The 17561-nt window shown below is 45.8% G+C and overlaps 1 protein-coding gene across 5 annotated transcripts in view; it reads left to right on the forward strand.

Annotated features, from left to right (window-relative positions):
* Window positions 1–4199: 4199 nt before the first annotated feature.
* ZBTB44 (zinc finger and BTB domain containing 44) overlaps window positions 4200–17561 on the forward strand; it is a 42383-nt gene continuing 29021 nt past the window's right edge. For 2 of the 5 annotated variants that reach the window (XM_049801585.1, XM_049801586.1), the window contains exon 1: window positions 4200–4435. The gene's annotated coding sequence lies outside the window, so the exon portion shown is untranslated. Of the gene's footprint in view, window positions 4436–6338; window positions 7205–17561 lie in introns of those variants that run through there. The other 3 variants (XM_049801583.1, XM_049801587.1, XM_049801584.1) reach the window with 3 other exon arrangements.

Below are 17561 nucleotides of genomic sequence, written 5' to 3' on the forward strand. Positions count from 1 at the left end.
TTTAGCCCCATGGGAGGGCAAGGGAAAGGGTTAACTCATGGCTGTGGGACGTGTCACTATGTTAATGGGCACAGCGAGGCATGCCACCCTATTTATAACCAGGTGTGACATTCATTTTAGATGACTTCCCTTGGCGCCCGTACAGCCGGGTCCAGGGTTTCGGCTCATTAAGGCGACAGCCCTGCCCTGGCTTTTCCCCCACTTTCTTTTTTGTCATTTTGTTGCCATCACTGGGTTTCAGATGAATAATTGGAATTTCAAACAATGCCAAAGGCTTTGGGATATTACCGGGTAGGAAATTAATCAGAGCAGCGTAATTTAACTTTTAAAAAAGAATAGTGGGGTAAGAAAATAAACCTCACGGGAGGTTCTCTCTCACCGTATCCATGACGGTACCCCAGAGACCTTGTCCTTGTGCTGATACTCTTCTTTAGTTTAACAGCTTTCCTCTTTCCCTGGTTTACAACTCCCCTCTCATGTGTTTGTAGACAGGAGCCGTACCCCCTTTCAGCCTTATTTTGCTAAACTTTGCAAGCCAAGCTCTGTAGGCTGAGCTTGTAAAATACCCTCCTCAGCTCTGGGCTGAACTTCTTATCCCCGGACAGAGGGGACCAGAGTGTCTCCGTAAGGTCCCACCAGCACCTGGTGCTCCAACCACAAATCCTTCCTTATTCCCGATGGAAACATCCTTCCTGACGTGTCCTAGGACCATAATGTCCCTTTTCTGCCGTTACCCTCTGCTCAGCTCATCCATCCCAGTTTTATGACCCCTCTGCTCTTCTGGATTTCTCTTTCTCCATACAGATACCTGTTAAATCCATCCTCGGTCGCCCAAGCAAGCGGTTTGGTTCCCAGAGCTCCTGGGCGATGGCATTTCAGGGGGGCTCTTGCAATTCAGAGCATCTTAGAAAACGGGCTCCTCTCCTAAACTGCCCGCTTCAACCTCTTCTCCTGCCGACCAGGATGCTTTAATCCCCGGGACAGCGCTCACCGAAGGACCAGGCAAAGCCCTCCCAGGTCTGAAAAGGACGTAAATCCCAAATCCTCCCGATGCCAGGAGAAAACCGGGGCTTGCCAAAGAGAGAAGGCAGCAGGGTTGAGCTAAAGCAAATTAACTGAGCCCTGGAGACGGCAACAGGCAGGAGGATGGAGAGGAGACGGCTCCTGCACACTGGTGGTAAATTAAGGAGTAGGCAGCGAGTCCTCGCGGGTGGGAGCGAAGAGGTTTTTCCCTTCCAGAGGTGCCAAGGTCAGGGAGAGGAGAGGAAGGCTGTTCAGGGAAGGTGGCATTTGCTTTCGGTGTTAATGGATGCGTGCTGCCAGGAGCAGGAGAGCAGGCTCCTAGCAGCACCGGGATCTGCTCCAAGAGCCGCTGAAGCGAAGGAAAACATATCCCGCATGCCGCAAAAAGCGGGTGAAGCACCCTCCAGCCAGGAATCGCAGGTTCTGATTGCCCCAACGGGGTAAGCGAGGCAGAGAGTCAAGGATTAGGGCCAGACACCCTGATGGGTGGGGGACGGACGGGAGACGTAGCCGAGTGTCTTCTGGGTGGCTGGGAAACGACGATTTCTGTTTAGAGGGACGAGGAAGGCTTCAAGGGGACGGCACAGCCTCCTGCTGCGTCCAGGACCCCTTTCCTCGCTACGGCTGCTGCCGCCAGCGAGCCCCAAAAGCGATGCAGGGCTGCTCTGCTAAGCATCCCCGGCTCCGGCAGTTTGCATCCCATTTAAAAGCCGAAGGTGGAGGCTAAGAGTCGCCTTTTGAAAGCTTTCTCCTCATTTTCCCACCAGTGTTTTATACCTACCAAATTCCAGCGGGTTCAGCCAAGGGACTCCCAGGGTCCCTGGATGTCCCTATAAATGAGCAGTAGATGCACAGAGCAGATTTACCGATGAATTACTCAGGGTTTATGTCGGCGGTGCTCCACCCGTGCCCATGAATTGAGCCCGCGGTGTTGTAAAACATGCGTAAGAGCAAATCCCCTTACCGGGAAAATACCGGGAGTCGGTATTTTGGCAATTCGTCGAGACGCCTCTTTCCGAGAAACTTCAACTCCGCAGAAAAAGCAAACGGTAATAAAGGATGACCCTGTAGCTTAGGAAACCCGAGCAGGTGTAAATCAACCTGGCTCCCTCCCCGATTTACTCCGGTGAACAACGTGGCTCTGGGAATCGCTGGAGAACCTCTTCAGCTATCAAGGGCTAATAAATTGTTGTTAATAAACCGGCCTCTTCTGCTGGAGCGAGAAGAAATCCGTATCGGAGTCAGGCTGATGTGCTCCTTCCCGATGATGATGCGCAGGGCGCTCTGTATCCCAAACCTCCCGGCTTCCCACGCCCAAACGGCCCCGCTGTTAATTGGAAACCTAACGAGCCAAGCGGAGATGGCGGCCGGGAGGCGGGTGTGCCGTTGCAGGAGGTGGTGAGGAAAAAGGGAGAAAGAAGAAGAAATTAAATAAAGGGCTTCCCTCCGCAGGAATGGGTTTGAATCGCCAAAGACACGGCGATTTTTTGGGGGGGGGGGGGGAAATCAACGCACCCACCGCGTAAACTCTGCCGTCGGCCGAGGCAGCTTGCTTTCCCAAGGGGGAAACAACGGGGATTCGGAGGAAAATTCAACCTCCGTACACCGATTTGCACCGGCCGAGCATCCCGTGCTCATCCCTGCTCCAGGGGAAGCATCCCAGCTGGGTACCCGCTGCCCTATCGCTCGCCTGACACTGGGGCCGTGCTTTATTTTTGGGGTGTTTCTATGTAAGGAACAAATTCCTTGAAAAGAAAGTCAAGGCGGTGTTTCATTTTGCAGTTTTATGGCTTATTTGCAGGCCGCACGTAGCGGGTTTAAAGGTTGTTGGTTTCAATGCTTTACTTGGAGGATTTTGTTATGTTGCTGAAGCATGGCGAGGACATAGACCATGCTGAATTTTACTGTCTTCCAGACATGAATTTGGGTAGTTTGGACCCTCTTTCCTTCCCACGCAAAGTCCATGACCTGCTCAGAGCAAGCCTCAAGCAGGATACGGCTGGCGGTTGACTAAAATCACTCGATCTACAACACTTTCACCATCAAACGCCGCAAGCTCGACACTTTTCGGAGCAGCTTTTTGAAGGTGAAGGCTGGCAGCCGGAGTTTCTTGCTTAATCCTCCGTGATTCAGGAATCACCACGGATAGCCAGGAGCAGATTCTTCCTTGCCTTGCAAATTCCGTCTTATTATAGCGGGAACAACCCGTTCACACGTGCAACCGGCTGAAACGGGGGGCAATTTTTGCTCCTGCTTTGCGACGGGAGGCAGCCGTGTGTCAGGGTTGCACGACAGCTCCCTGCGAATATAAAGCCAGCATAAGAAGAAGCAAAAGGAGAATTAAGCAGCAATTAAAAGAGAATTAAGAATCCAACCCTGGTGGGGCTCTGGTTGCCTCCCCAGTTTTGCAAGGGATCATCTAAAATGGTCCCAGGGTTTTTACGATGGAGCGGGAGTTTGGCCTCTTTGGTTTTTTTATTGGATTTATTTTTTATTTATTTTTTGCTGATGGAGCAGTGCGGCGTTTTCCAGGGGCCGGCTTGAGATTTATTTTTTTTTTACTGCTGATCAACATTTTTTTGGATCGTGGTCTTTCAATCCGTTTCCCGCTTCGATTTACCGAGCGGGGTGGGGAAAAAAAACCAAACACCAAACCCCAATAACGGCAAACAAACCAATTAAAAAAAAAAACCAAAACCAAAAAAAAACCCCAACCCCACCATAAAACAAGCCACGGAGAAAACGGCCGCGCTCATCCCGTTAAATTAAATTTGGACCAAATTATAGGCCCGGGTTAAATTTGAGGCTCTAAACTTCGATCGGGACGCGGAACGCAAAGCGGGAAGACGCGCGGCCACGCTCCCCGCCGCTCCGCACTGCGCATGCGCCTCCCTCCCCGGCCCCTCCCACCGCCACCGCCCCGCCCCCCTCCGCCCCCCTCCCTCCCTCCCTCCCTCCGCCGCCGCCGCCGCCGCCGCGGTGCATTGTGGGACACAAACAAAGTGCCCGGCCGGGCGGTGCGGCGCGCGGGAGCTCGGACGCCCGGGAAACTCCCCCCCCCCCTTCCCCTTCCCTCCCCCTTTCCCCCCTCCCCTCCCCTCCCCGCGAGCTCGGCCAGCGCGCGCCGCCGCCGCCTGCACGCGCCCCCCCCCCCCCCCCCCGCCCGCCTCTCGCGCGGGGGGGCTCGCGCGCGCTTCGCCTTTCCCCCCCCCCCCCTCCGCGCGCCGCCTGAGGGGGAGGCGGCGGCGGCCTCGTCCTCCTCCTCCTCGTCCTCCTCCTCCTCCTCCTCCTCCTCTTCTTCCTCCGCCTCCCGGTCCGCCGTCATGGCCCAGTCAGGGCCCCGGCGCGGCCCCAGATAAGGGGGCTCGGCCTCCCGCCTAAGCCGGGCCCAGCCGGCCCCCACCGACCGCAGGTAAGCGGGGAGGGAGGACCGGGCCTGGAGGCGGCGGCGGCGGGAGGAGGAGGAGGAGGAGGAGGAGGAGGAGTGGGGGGAGCGGGGGGGAAGATAGGTGGCGGCGGCCGTTGGGGCCGTTGGTTCCCTCTGCGCGCGCAGGCGGGCGCCCACCCGGGGGAGGGCTTTGGCTGCTGCACCCCGCGGGGCCGTGTGTCCCGTCCCGTGTGTGTGTGTGTGTGTGTGTGTCCCGGGGGGGGGGGGGGGAGGATGGCGGTGCACTTCGCGCCGGCACGGGTGTTCCCCCCCCGCCACACATACACACAGACGAGGGGCCGTGTCAGCCCCGCTCCTCCCGGGCGGGTTCCCGGTGTAGGGCCCGGTGTGTGTGTGTTTATCTTCCTCCGGGGAGGGGGGGGGGGGGGGTGGTGGTCGTGCTGCCCCGTTGTGCGCGGTATTTACGCGCATCCCGAGGGAGCTGCGTTGCCTGTTGGAAGCCCGTGGGTGCAGTCGGCTGCCTGGGCACAGGCAAACATGTAGTTTCGGGGAGGGGGGGAGGGGGGGGGAGTTTTGTTGTCTCCCGCATCCCAGCGGGATACCTGCTGCCTCTCTTTTTGCGCTGCAGGCTTATGGGAGGAAAAGAGGGATTCCCGGTAGCTGTTAGGCAAAGCTTGCTGTCCCTTTGTTGTTGTTTTTTCGTTGTGGTTTGGTTGTTTGTTCCCCCCCCCCCCCCCCCCACACACACACACACCACTCCTTTCTGCATATTCTTTACTGCCCATCTGCCAGGGTCTACTGTGCTGCCTCTGCTTCCACCCATGTCCACACACGATGAGGATATCGTAGTGCTCATATGCCAAGATCTGTTGCATGTTTTTCTGCTCCCCTTCCATGTAGTCGGGGTTATTTTCCTATATGCAAACATAAACATTGGCAGATGCTTTGGGGGGTATAGTCTGCTGCTTGCTTGCCGAGAGCCTATTGCCTCCTTTCGTACACAGCGGGTAAGGGTACCACTGCCTTCCAAAATCTGCTGTACTTCTTTCCGCACACAGGTGTGTTGGGGAATACCTCCATGCTTGACCGCCACAGCTTGTTAAATACATATACCCCAGGAGGCTTCTTCCTGTCTGTGAAAAGCTGCAAAGTTTTGGTGTTTGTTTTTTTTTTTTCCCCCCACCCAAATAGACATGCAGATATCTTCTACCAAAGCCTAAGGGACGACCGCTCCAGCCCATCTCCTGTTTACGCTGCAGAGCTTGTTCTGCCCACTGATGAGGGAGGGTCTGTCTCCTCCTACATTATATATATATATACACACACACACACACAACCCTCCGTACACACACCAGGGTAATCCTACTGACTGCCTACCAAAAGCTGGTGTATCCCGTGTTGTGCGTGTTTGCACACACCAGGAAAGGCACAGGCAGCGTTTTGCTGGTAGCCTTTGGGAGGCAGGCATTTCTCCTACACGCTTCCAGGGAGGCTTCCACTGTTTGTCCTTTCATGTCTTGCATGTTCCCACAGACGCCCAGCGGCAGCTGTTTCGGTGCCTGCCCCTAGACCATAGTACATCCTTGCTACACGTGCCAGAGAAGTCACCCGTTCTTACCCATTTCTTATCTCTTCTTGGCTGCGCTTCATGGCTGCCTGTTACATCTTTCATGACTGAGACTTTCGACCCTTTTTCTTCAAGTGCCCTGCTGATACTGCAATGCGATACAGTCAAGTTAAGCCTACCTTGTTTTTTGCTTCGACTTCTGTGTTTGCTGAGCAGTCCGCCGGAGTAAAAAGAAGCAGTCTGCGTACTTCCTAGGCATCTGCAGATCCCAAGTTGGAAACCACGGGTCTAAAATACATTCAGTTTCTCTTTTCTGGTCATATACCTAATCTGTCCAGCCCAGGATTTATTCTGATGTTTCTAGAAGTCTCCTGCCTTCATTCTTTTCCTCATGTGAGGTCCTCAGTTTGCCCTGCCCATGTGGGGAATCTTTTGGGTTTCCCACTTACGTGTTTTCCCCCTGCTTTCTCTCTGCTTCTACCTGACACAAGGCTTTTCCTTTTCTCTTTTCTTAATTTTAATTTTATTTATCCTTGGGGTGTCTAGCACACTTAGCTTTTACTTAGGTGGAGGTCACCCAGTTCACCTCCTGAGCTGATCCCTGGCTTCCAGCTGCCTGTTTTTGTAGACTAGGTAGGTGATGTGTTGTTTATCATGTGCGGGGCATGCCTGTGGCACTGCTCTGCGGACCCTGCAAGGTGACACTGAGTAGGAATGGCTTTCATGCGGGCGGGTCGCAGACGAGCGTCCAGGAGTCCTTTAGAGTATTTCAGGTGCGATGTGCTTTTCTCCTGCCTTTGAGGTCTCTTACTGCAGCTCAGCATCTATGTGTAATGCAGATCCAAGGTGTGATGCACCTGGAGACCTTGCCTGGGTTTAAGTGCATCTATTTAAAGGAGATGGAGCTGAACAAGTGTTAACCTGCTAGCTTAGACACAGCTCTACCAGTACAAATGCCTCCATTGATGTAAAACTGTTTATACCAGAAACCAGTTACAATGCCGTAAGTGTCTCTCCCTAGGGACTACTTCTATTTAAACAGCTGTTTTTAATCCAAAACCTTAATTGGTGCGAACACTCCAAGCAGTCCCTTTCCAGGGGAAGGGAATTTCCAGCCCTACTTTTTAGTCTCCCCAGGTGGATGTTGTGCGGATGCTGGCTTGTCAGGAGGGAGGATCGTGCCCACTTTCTCACACAGAAGGTTTCACGCTGCTTTTGTTGACAGGGTGAGAGGAGAATTCTTTTTGTGACTGTGAGGTTTGGAGGTGGCGGGGAGAGGGGGGCGGGGGTGTCCTTACGTATTTTGTCTGCAATACGTAAGAGAAGTATTCAGCAAGTGAAACTGAATCCTTGCCATGTTTGTTGCAACAGGAGGTTAATCATAAACTCTGGCAACTTTTAAAAGGGGTGGTTTCGTTCTGTGGTGTCTGTAGCAAATATGTGCTGTTAGGAGGGTCTGGTCAGCTGTTGGAGAAGAGGATCAAAAGCAAATACAGCTTCCCGCCTGTGTGAACAAGTGTCCGAACGTTATTTTTGGTTGTAACCTGTGACTTGCTTGAAAAAGGCCTTTTATTTTTATGCCCTTCTTGTTAATGGATGTGTGATGCCTGTGTTGTGAGGTGAATGGCGTTTGTGTGACTTGCCACTGATAAGGAGAAGGTCTTGGGTACTTTGTGCTTGTATTGGTTGCTTTGCATTTAGCATTTTGCTGGTAAACTTCTTTTTCAGTGGGCTTTGAGAACGTTTGAGTATATTCGTATGAGAAGATCTGGTGATACCTGTAACTTTTTAGGCATTGTAATCCGCTAGCTTCAATGAGAAGAAAGTCAAACTGTGACAAAGCAGTGATGCTTTTGCTGGCATGTGACGAGGAAGGAGAGGTCCCTTGACGTAGAAGGGATTGTCTGTTGACATTCTTCTATCTCGCCCGATTATAAGTAGGGTATCCCTGCTCAAATTATGCAACTGTGCAGACAGCCAGACTTCAGGAATTCCAAGTACTTCAACGTGTCAAGTGCTGACTTCTAAATTAAATGCCACGGTTGCGGAGCGTGTTCACAGTCTGTCGCTTGAAATACGACATCAGTCTTGGAATCGTGCGTGGCTGAAAAGGGACAGCAACTTAATTGCTTGTTTCTTTGCAAAAGCGTTGTGTAAGATTGCAGGAGCAAAACTGAATGGGAAGGGTGGGAGATGTGCCTCTACCTGTAATAGCGTTTTGGTTTGGAAGTAGGTGGTTAGTATTTCAGCAGTTACCAGCAGGAAAAAAAATGCTGAAAACACTGATTTACCGAAGAAGTTGAAACACTTCACGCTCTTTGTAGCTGCTTGCTGTCGCCTCGAAAGATGCAGTTTCTAGCGTATAGATCTAATTAAATAGTTGTGTACTTATTGCTAAGTAAACATGGGAGTCCATTACTCTTAACTTGCCTTGGAGATCAAATTGATTCTTCTAATGGTTTCACTGGATGAAAACAAATGTCTAGTACTGCTTTGTATAAGGTGCCTAAATGAAACGGTGGTGGTAGGAAGCGAACTGCAAACCCGACGAAATGGCATTTGTGTGTACAGATGGCAAGAGAGGAATTGTAAACCCTTGGCATTTCATCTAATTCTTACGTTCCATTTAATCAAGTTAAGGAAGTGACTTAAACTATGCATTATTTGTAGATAGTGTGTTTTTAATATATTCCAATTTGGAGCTGGGGAAATAATTATTTCACATGAACAGGTTTATCAGAGTATGTGAATGATGGGATAATAAGGACTGCAAAATGTGTGTTGGGCTCAGCATGTGGTCTGTGTCAGTGGCCAGAAATAAGTAATTAGGGGGAAAGTGGAAAAGCATACAGAGTGGAGTAATCATTCCTCCGTGCATCTACCAGCGGTGAAGGGTTTGGAGGTGGCCCGAGCTAGAGGGTATGTGCTGACAGTCATGTTTAATACTGCCTGTTGGACCTGTTGTCAATGGATGTGCCTAGGCCTTTAGAACAGTTTATACCTGTAGCTTCTACAGTATACCATGCGATGAAACCCACAATTTGTGCAAAAGTAATTCCTGGGTTTTGGTGTTTGGGTTTGTTGGGGTTTTTTTCGTTTTAAACCTGATGAATGGTAATCTCATTGAGCGCCTCCTGGTTTTTGTACTACGAGAATATTCTTCTTTTTTTTTTTTTCCAGTCACCACCTCATTTGCAGTTCTACAGATCTCTGTGTTCTCAGTTTTTTCTCTTTGAGGTTTGAGTTTTGGGTTTTTTTTAAAATTTATTTTGCAACCTGTATTGTCCCAGTGTCTTTAGTACATCTGTCTGCGGAGGCTGTTCTGCATCCTTTTTTTATTATTTTTCTTTCAGCTCTGCTATATTGTTTTGAGGTGATTTGACCACAACATTTGTTTGCTTGCTTTACCCAAGAAGACCAAATAAAGGCATTTTTTTCAGAGCAGTAAGAGGTGCTTTCTAATAAAGGGACAGACATTTACTGTGTGTCATGTTTTATATTCAAAAGTACAAATAAACATAGTAATTGTAGTGAAAACTATTTTAATGGAAATACAGTTACAGATACTGAAAAATATCTTAGTTTATAAATTAGCTACAGATGGTTGTTGATACGGCATTTTGTATTTGGCTGTTACCAAGAGTGCTTTATGGAAAATCTGCAGTTATGGCAGGTACTTACCAGACTTAAGTCTTTTGGAAGCATGAAGATGCCATGTCCTGTGGAGACCCAAGAGCCTTAGAAATCACCAGTGGGTTCGGAAAGAACTAGTGGGTTAGGGGGAAAGTTGGTCCCATGTTAGGGGCAGATATTTACATAGCATTGGAGCTCTGCAGGCCTGACAGTTTCTGCAGTTTTCTTTCAGTGTCTTGGTGTTTTTTAAGTGGATAAATAGCCATGTTAAGAAAGACCTACCCTGCCTGAGACATTTCTGTGAAATGTTAGTAAAGATGCTAGAAAGACTTAACCCCCCCCCCCCCCCCCAAAACTCTCCTTCTCCCGAGCCTGAAGCATGGGGTATGGTTCTGCCAGTCCAGGTTTGGCCATACAAGGGAAGAAAGTTAGAAAGCCTATACAGTTGCTGCTCACCTGATAATGTTATTTGTGGATAAATACAGGGTTTTTTACTTTTCAGGGCCAAGAAGAGCTCCTTTTAGGCATTTAAGTTTATCTGCATAAATGAGTCATTAGGAAAATAAAGGGTACACATACTGCTAAAAGGGCGATGACACAACCACATTCCTGCCTTGCTTAAACTTGTTCAGGATTCTTTGTAGCTGCTTCCTGTTTGAAAGGTGGCTGCTTGTTTATGTGTCTGTGACACCTTGACTAGCTGGCCGCAGTCCATGCTGTCTGGATTAGCGATGCCTCTTTGCCTCTTCAGATTGTGCACAATGTGTGACTTTGCCTTGATCTCTCCCCTTTGCTCTTTACGCAGGTTTTTCCGTGGCGTTGCTTGTCAGCGCAGGCTTCCAGTACTTCGGGCGTTAATGGGGCTAGTGTGCTTCATGGAGATTTAAGATTTGCACTGGACTTAAGAAAAATTCGTTTATTGTAGTTAACATGGATTTCATTAAGGTGTAACGCTTCCTTGCTAATTGAATAAAAGTGAGAGAAGGAAAGCTGTCACTTTTTGTAATAAACCTGAATACTTCAAACAACAAATCGGTTGGCAGGTAAGCTTTGTGGTGAACTAGTAAAAACTACCACTTAGCCAAATTTGGCTGTCACAAACCTAATGATTGTGAAATGCAGTTACAGTCATTTGTTTCTATAAAATGAGGAGACGGGTTTGTCATTTCAAAGCGACAAAAATTAAAGCCTCATGCACAATAAGGTAGGAGGCACAGCTTGGGGATAATAGCAGAGAGGACGGATTCTTCAGCTGCCGAAGTTTGGTTGCTGTTGGCAGCTCTTGGGGCATAACGCACCCGGTTAGGCCCTGGTTTTGTCTTGGAGGAAATGAAGAAATAATTTCTTTTCCAAGTGCGGTTTTCACTATGCCGTCAGTTAAAATTATCTCTGAAACTGACCCTTTTCTGTCCTAAAATGAGGCATATGCCCTTTTCTCTCTTCAAAGACATGTAGTAGGACTTGGCATTATTCTGTAAATAGGCGTACATGTGTGTGAGGAAGCATGGATAGTTTTGGGGGGTTTGTTTTGTTTTGTTTTTTTTCTCCCTTTTGACTCCTTCATGGATCTAATGCCGTAGTGCTACCATGAAAATCTTGAACCGTACTAGAATGTTTTGGTATGTAGACACAAAAAAGCTTGCCATTTTTTCTTGATATTTCTTTCACATGGTATCACCAAAAAGGGCTTGGAGATTTTTGCTTTTGTTACTAATTTGGGAGGATGGGTTGAGTAGTCTTTTTGATGTATATTTTTCCGAAGTTTATGTTGATGTGCTTGCAGAGCTTCTGAAAGTGAAAACTGAAATGCTATGGGTAGCCATGGTAAAACAAGAAAAAAATAGCTCTCTGGAATTAGTTTAAACTAGAAGGTTGCTGCCATGTGAGAAATAAGAGTACTTTATGGATATTTTTTTGGCAGTTTGCAGTACTTAGAAGAATTGATAGTTCAACTTGTGTTTTTCTTCTTTTGTGTTGTTCATTTGTAAAGGCCAAAGACCATAAACCCAAAGCTTTGCTTTTCATTACACATAGTGGGAAACCATCATGTAATGGCTTTTCTACACTGAGAAATTTGGGCAAAACTTAACCTGAACTTGCACGGAGCAAAAGTGTAAAGAAGGTATTAAGATCACATAAAAATTATGCATGAGCACTGTCATGGAAAGAGTGGTTAAATTTGAATGTGTGCCTCAGGGACGTAATGCATCAGTCCGTTTGGTATAATCTGCATGTGTTCTGTGGGGCTTACCTACCTGAGGATATGAAGAGGACTATGAATTCACTTGTTGCTTTTATTCTACTAAAAAAAAACCCAAAACAAAACAAAGAGAGGTTTGCTCACATGTTGATGGCATAAGCATCTCTAGCATGCACTTTCAGGGCAAACCACTGTTAAACTAGCAATCTCATAGTTTGGTCATGTGCTTTTTCAGAGAACTGGTGAAAAACAAATTGCAGGGCAGTGAATCTGTTGTGAAATATCTTAATACATTCTATCTAGTGAGGTTCACACATTAATTTTTATTATGAAAATAAACATAATTCAGTATGTAACAAGCTTTTAGCAGTTACTGCTCGTATTGTTAAATGAGCCTCAGTTTTAAGTACTATCAGAAAATTTGCTTTTATGTGTTATATGGAACACTAATGTGAGATTCCTACAATGAAAAGTTCAAAGTGCTGGGGGCTGGGGAAAGTGGCATTTATCTAGTTTGCTTATTCAACCATGTGAAAGCTATATTAGGCACATCAAGTTTATACTTTGCACTGCAGCTTCAAAAAGGCAACAAGTTACATTTGAGTCCTTTGAAGTAGTGAATGGCAACATTCTGTTCTCTCAAAGAGCTGACTTCAAATGATCACACCAAAACTTGAAAAACTGTCATGGCGACGGAAAACAAGACTTGGGGGTGGCAGGGGGAGGCTATGAAAATGTGTGGAGTTTCTTGCATGTCATTAGGAATAAAATGTAGCCAGGCTACTGTACACGATTGCATTCCTGAAGCTCTTCGTGTGTTCTGCACCAGAATGGTGCAAAGTTACTGTTTTAATAACTAATAATCTTAATTTTTACTTAAATATTTATTTAAGAGTTCAGCTGTTGCGTGAAATGTGGAATTTGTTGGAGCCAGCGAAACTCAGTTACGTAGAAAGGTACAGGGTCTTTTAAGAAAATGACCTCTATCGTCTTTATGTATCTGTAAATGGTTTCAAGAAACATCTTCTAGGTCTTGCGTAAAAACCATCAGTTGCGTCAGATCAACAATTTATGTACAGCACACACTACTGTACTGCCCTGATTATTGTAATCTCTTCTTTTAATTAGATCCTGGGATTAAGAGCTGTCTTGCTGATCAGTGCACTTAATGTATGCCCTATCAGTTCTAGCTAGTACGTGTTTCTAGCTGAAACGTCGTCTGGTTAAGTCAGATGCTCTGAAAAGATCTAAACATAGTTTATTTTACAGACATGTTAAAGGGGAGCTGCACAGAGAAGAAAAACACACCCAAAACCCTCTTGAGAACCTTTCCAGAGGTTAAAATAGATATTGACAAATACCTGACAAAAAGTGAGAGATTAAATAGTCTGGTGGTTCTGTGGGCCTTTCAGTTAGCTGTTCAATTTAATTTAGTAGCGTGGACATCTTACTCCAAAGTCACTTTAAACTAATTAGCTTCCAGATTATAGGTCAAGTCCATTACTAGCTCCCTAGTGTATAATGTCAAGGTTTTGATTTCATACTGTTGGGTTTCCCATGAGTTTTGTCCTATTCCTAAGACTCCAGTTCTCAATCATTTGTTTTTATGCATTGTGCTGATGATACATCTTAACCTTTTCATCAGCATTTGTTGAGCCAGTGTCTCTACGGAAACACTCAGAGATCATTGCTAAAACAGGTCCTTATGGCACTTCACAGGTAAACTCTTTAACCTGTTATTTCAAGTACATGAATTACTTCTTTTCAGCCAGCCCCTTGGCTTAGTTTGTCTATTCATCTCCTTGTTTTCACTAACAACTTTGTATGTCATGTTATTCAAACATTTTAATGAAGTTCTCATCATATGTGGCATTTCCTTTTTACTGAAAAATACATTATCAAGTCTGTTTCACATACTTTAGCTTCAGTAAACACAGGTGGTGTCCCATTTTCTGTTTGTTTTCTTATTCTTCATTCTTCGTTTCTTCAGATTGTTTTCATTTAGCCAGATTTCTGCAGTTGTATACAAACACCTATAATCATGTATCTTTGAGAGATGAAAACATCTCTGTATTTTTAAATAATCGGAGCTTCTGCACTAAATATTTGAGATGAAATTAACAGAGTGTTAATGTTGCGAGGCTTTCTGGCAGGTGTGTACCACAAAATGAGACAATCTTTGAACAGTTCTGCCTCTCCTCCCAATATACTAGCACCTTTTCCTTGAGAATTAAAACATCGGTTTGCATGTTTGTTATCACAGCAGTGTCTAATGGAAACATTTCTAGATTAGCTTCTAATGAAAGGAGTGGTAACATGTTTTACACACCTACAATGTGATCTTTAATCTTCAAGTTTTATCTAGACTAGGAGTTGTAGCTATGCTTTAATCTTCTTGCTGGATTAATCTGGCACACTCAGTGCCTACATACAGATCTCCCGATTGTCTGTCGGTGTTCCCAAGCTTTTTTGGTTACAAGCTCTCGTCAGCTCTCAGCTTCTCCCGTCAGTCAGAAGGGTCTGCTGTTGGCCGTGGCCATTTACAGTGCTGCGCAGACTAGGTCTCGTTGCCCAGAAGCCAACAGGACCATTTAGCAGGTTAAATTTCACTACCTATGACTTGAATTCCAGCTCTGTGACACTTCCACAGTTACTAATTTCTCAATTTATCTGTGAATTGGTTATCTGCTATAGAACTGCCTCATGACAGCTGTGAGTTTGTCAGCTGCAGAGACCAGAACTCTCATTTGTCTCTCATTTGGCCGAGATGTAAGCGCAGTTCCTGCCATAGAAATGAAAAAGAAAGGTTTACAGTGTCGCTTTCCACGAGGAAATGACAAGCCAGAGCTGCCTGAGAGTCTGCTGCAAGTATGTGGCTGCTAGTGAAATGAACGAATGTGGCCTTGGCATCTGTAATCTATTACAGTCAGGCAGATGACTTCTTAATTCTGCCAGATCCAGGGGTTGTAAGAGCTCCTTTCTGAGTTCCAGGACATGCTTGGGGGTTTCAAACAGATAAAGTCTGCAAAGGACATGCTGGAGGATGTGTTAGCCCAAATAGGTAAGTTCCGTGTCTTGTTCTGTTCCATCACTGGGAAGTTTTTGAAGGTTTGTGGAGGCACTGGTATCGACAGATCCAGCTTGGTTTGGGGTGCACGTGTTTCATCCTCTCTGCTCTCTGCTGGGCTCTAAACGTAGGCTTCTCTTTAGGCTGTAATACTTCTTCCTATCAGCCCGCACCCAGGCTCTCTTTAGTATCTCCTGCCACGCTGTCAGAACATGACTGCTGAATTTTTACATCCAACTTCTTCATTTCCATGCAAATGACTAATCAGGAAAACAAAACAAAAATCCCTGAGACACTGTTGTGCTTTACATTATATGTAGAAACAGCAACTCCTGAAAAATAGTCATGGTTTGACTAATGGTTTACAGCTTTTTCTGTGTTATGACCTCACGGTACAAGAACAACAGCTCTGTGATATGTTTTATGTTGGGTTTTATATTCTAAAATAAAAGTAGTAGACTTGTTCCTCTCTTTTTCATTACAGTAGATGTTGCTCTTTTCATGTATCCAGGGAACATCCCGCTTTTATATGTGGCAGCAGTCTTGTAGCATGAGGAAGACTTTGGTCTTCTCACTCTGAAAATCTGCACACTTTTTACTTGAAGCTTTATAGTTTAGAACCAGTACAACTGAGATGTTTAGAACTAAGCAAATATTTCTGATTTATTCTTGGTCTGTCTTGCTTTAACAGCAGGTATTGTGGTGTTGTTATTTGTTTACTATCCATGGTGTAAAAAAAAAAAAAAAAAAAAATTCTGCAAAACCAAGGAGGAAATAGAAGAGCATGCTAAGGTATTGTCCGTCTTTTGGCAAACAAAATCGCAATCAGGTAACAGGAATGTGCAGAAGTACAAGAACAGTGCCTTTCCCCATCCCGCCTCGCAGTAGAGATTTGGTAATACATTGTTACCAGGGTGTCTAACAAGATGCTTTGGCTTCTCTCACAGGCTCCTTCAGTTCTGTTCAAATCAGCTCTGAGTCAAGACAGCCGCGCTAAGTGGATGTGTTTCTTGCCCTGCGTGCCAGGAGGGCAGTAGCAGTTGAGGGACGGGCTACTGGAGTTTTGAAAGAGTGCTGGCCAGGAATATGCTTTGTTCAGTCAAAACTTTGGAACCCAATTCAAGGTGGTGAATGAGGATGACAAAACGATTTTGCTGAGCAGGCCCTGGGCTCATCATGACAGAAGCTGAGGAGAGATATGAGAATTTTTGTAACTGTTTTTAGGAATTTGCACAGAAATGGGAGCATTCTCATTAGCCTTGTACCTGGTGCTTATCAGTTTCCTCTCCACTGAGTAAACCACATGTTCCAAAACGCGGAGAGCTTGAGTTCAGTGCATTCAGCAGCAGCGTTGGTTTCTGACCAAAACTTACACCTTGATGCTAATAACAGTTAAAACTGAAAGCCAGAATAGGTGAATCTTTTGCTATCTCTCGCATGGGAATACACTTCAAGAAGTTAATTAGATTAACTTCTTTAAAAAAAAAAAAAATAAAAGCAGCAATTAAGGCACAGTTGCCAATAACAGTATCTGGGTTTCAAATGATAAATTGCAGGGGAGATAAGTGGCTGGGAGCCATGGCATCTTGAAGAGGAGAGGTACCAGCTTCTAAATTCAACACACAGCTGAAGGTCCAATCATGCAAACTGGTTTAAGATAGTCTATATTCTGCTGTGAGGGGAAAGAAGTCTGTTGTTACTGCAAAAATTGCGCCCTGAACTTTCCCTTAAAATGTGTATGTAAATGTTTTCTAATTTTGTCCTTTCAGAACTATTCTGTTGCAGCTGACCTACCATCTCAATTTACAATAAAACCATTTTTGTAGAATAAATTGCTGTTTTTGGCACTCCACTACTTGTCTCAATGCTTTCACCAGCTCTGAGAATTAAAATTCGCCTACCAGATTTGCGTCATGCAAATCCACTTTTCCACCATCTGAGATTTGAGTCGTTCTTTTCCTATCCACATTAAAGATTAATGTTTTCAATAGCAATGATAATGTGAGTCAATGCTCTTAACTGTCATCTAGGACTTTGCCATGCCCTCACACATCTTCTTTCTTCTCAGGGCATGTTAAAAAGTTAAAGCTTTTCCTTTCTATTATTACAGGGTTTAATTTGGGGTAAACTTAAGAGATGTGTTAGGAATATGAAACAGGTATTTCATGGATATTCTGGGCCTTCTTTGTTTCTGAGTAATTATTTTGGAAGAGGAGCTGTTGGATGCTTTTTCCCCTTGTCCTTTGCAGATAAATACTATTCCTGGTCTATTGGAGAACTTACAGTAAAGGAATAATGTGTGCTTTTACATTTGCCTCTGTTCGCTGTCCTACAGAGGTTTTACCTGGGTTGGTACCAAGCAAGTAAAATTACTGTGGACCCTGGCACAGCTTTGGATTTTCAGTTGTGCAAATTTTTTCAACAATTTTTTTTGTGAAGAGTTGTAGTTTTGGTGCTTTGACTTTGTAAACCGCCGGCAAGGAACTTAGCTAGATCCTTACGAATTCATATAAGATTGGGCGGAGCTTCTTGCCACAATGCAGTTTCCGCAAGTGTTAAACAGAGGCTTGGGTGCATAGAGTTCATCTTTCATGTGAAAATTATGCAGGCTTTTTACACAGACCTGGATCAATTAGAATTATTTGTGTGCACTTACACATTTGAAACCATAGCTGCTTTCTGA

The sequence above is a fragment of the Accipiter gentilis genome, chromosome 5 (genome assembly GCF_929443795.1).
Source record: "Accipiter gentilis chromosome 5, bAccGen1.1, whole genome shotgun sequence".
In the NCBI taxonomy this organism is placed as follows: Eukaryota; Metazoa; Chordata; class Aves; order Accipitriformes; family Accipitridae; genus Astur; species Astur gentilis.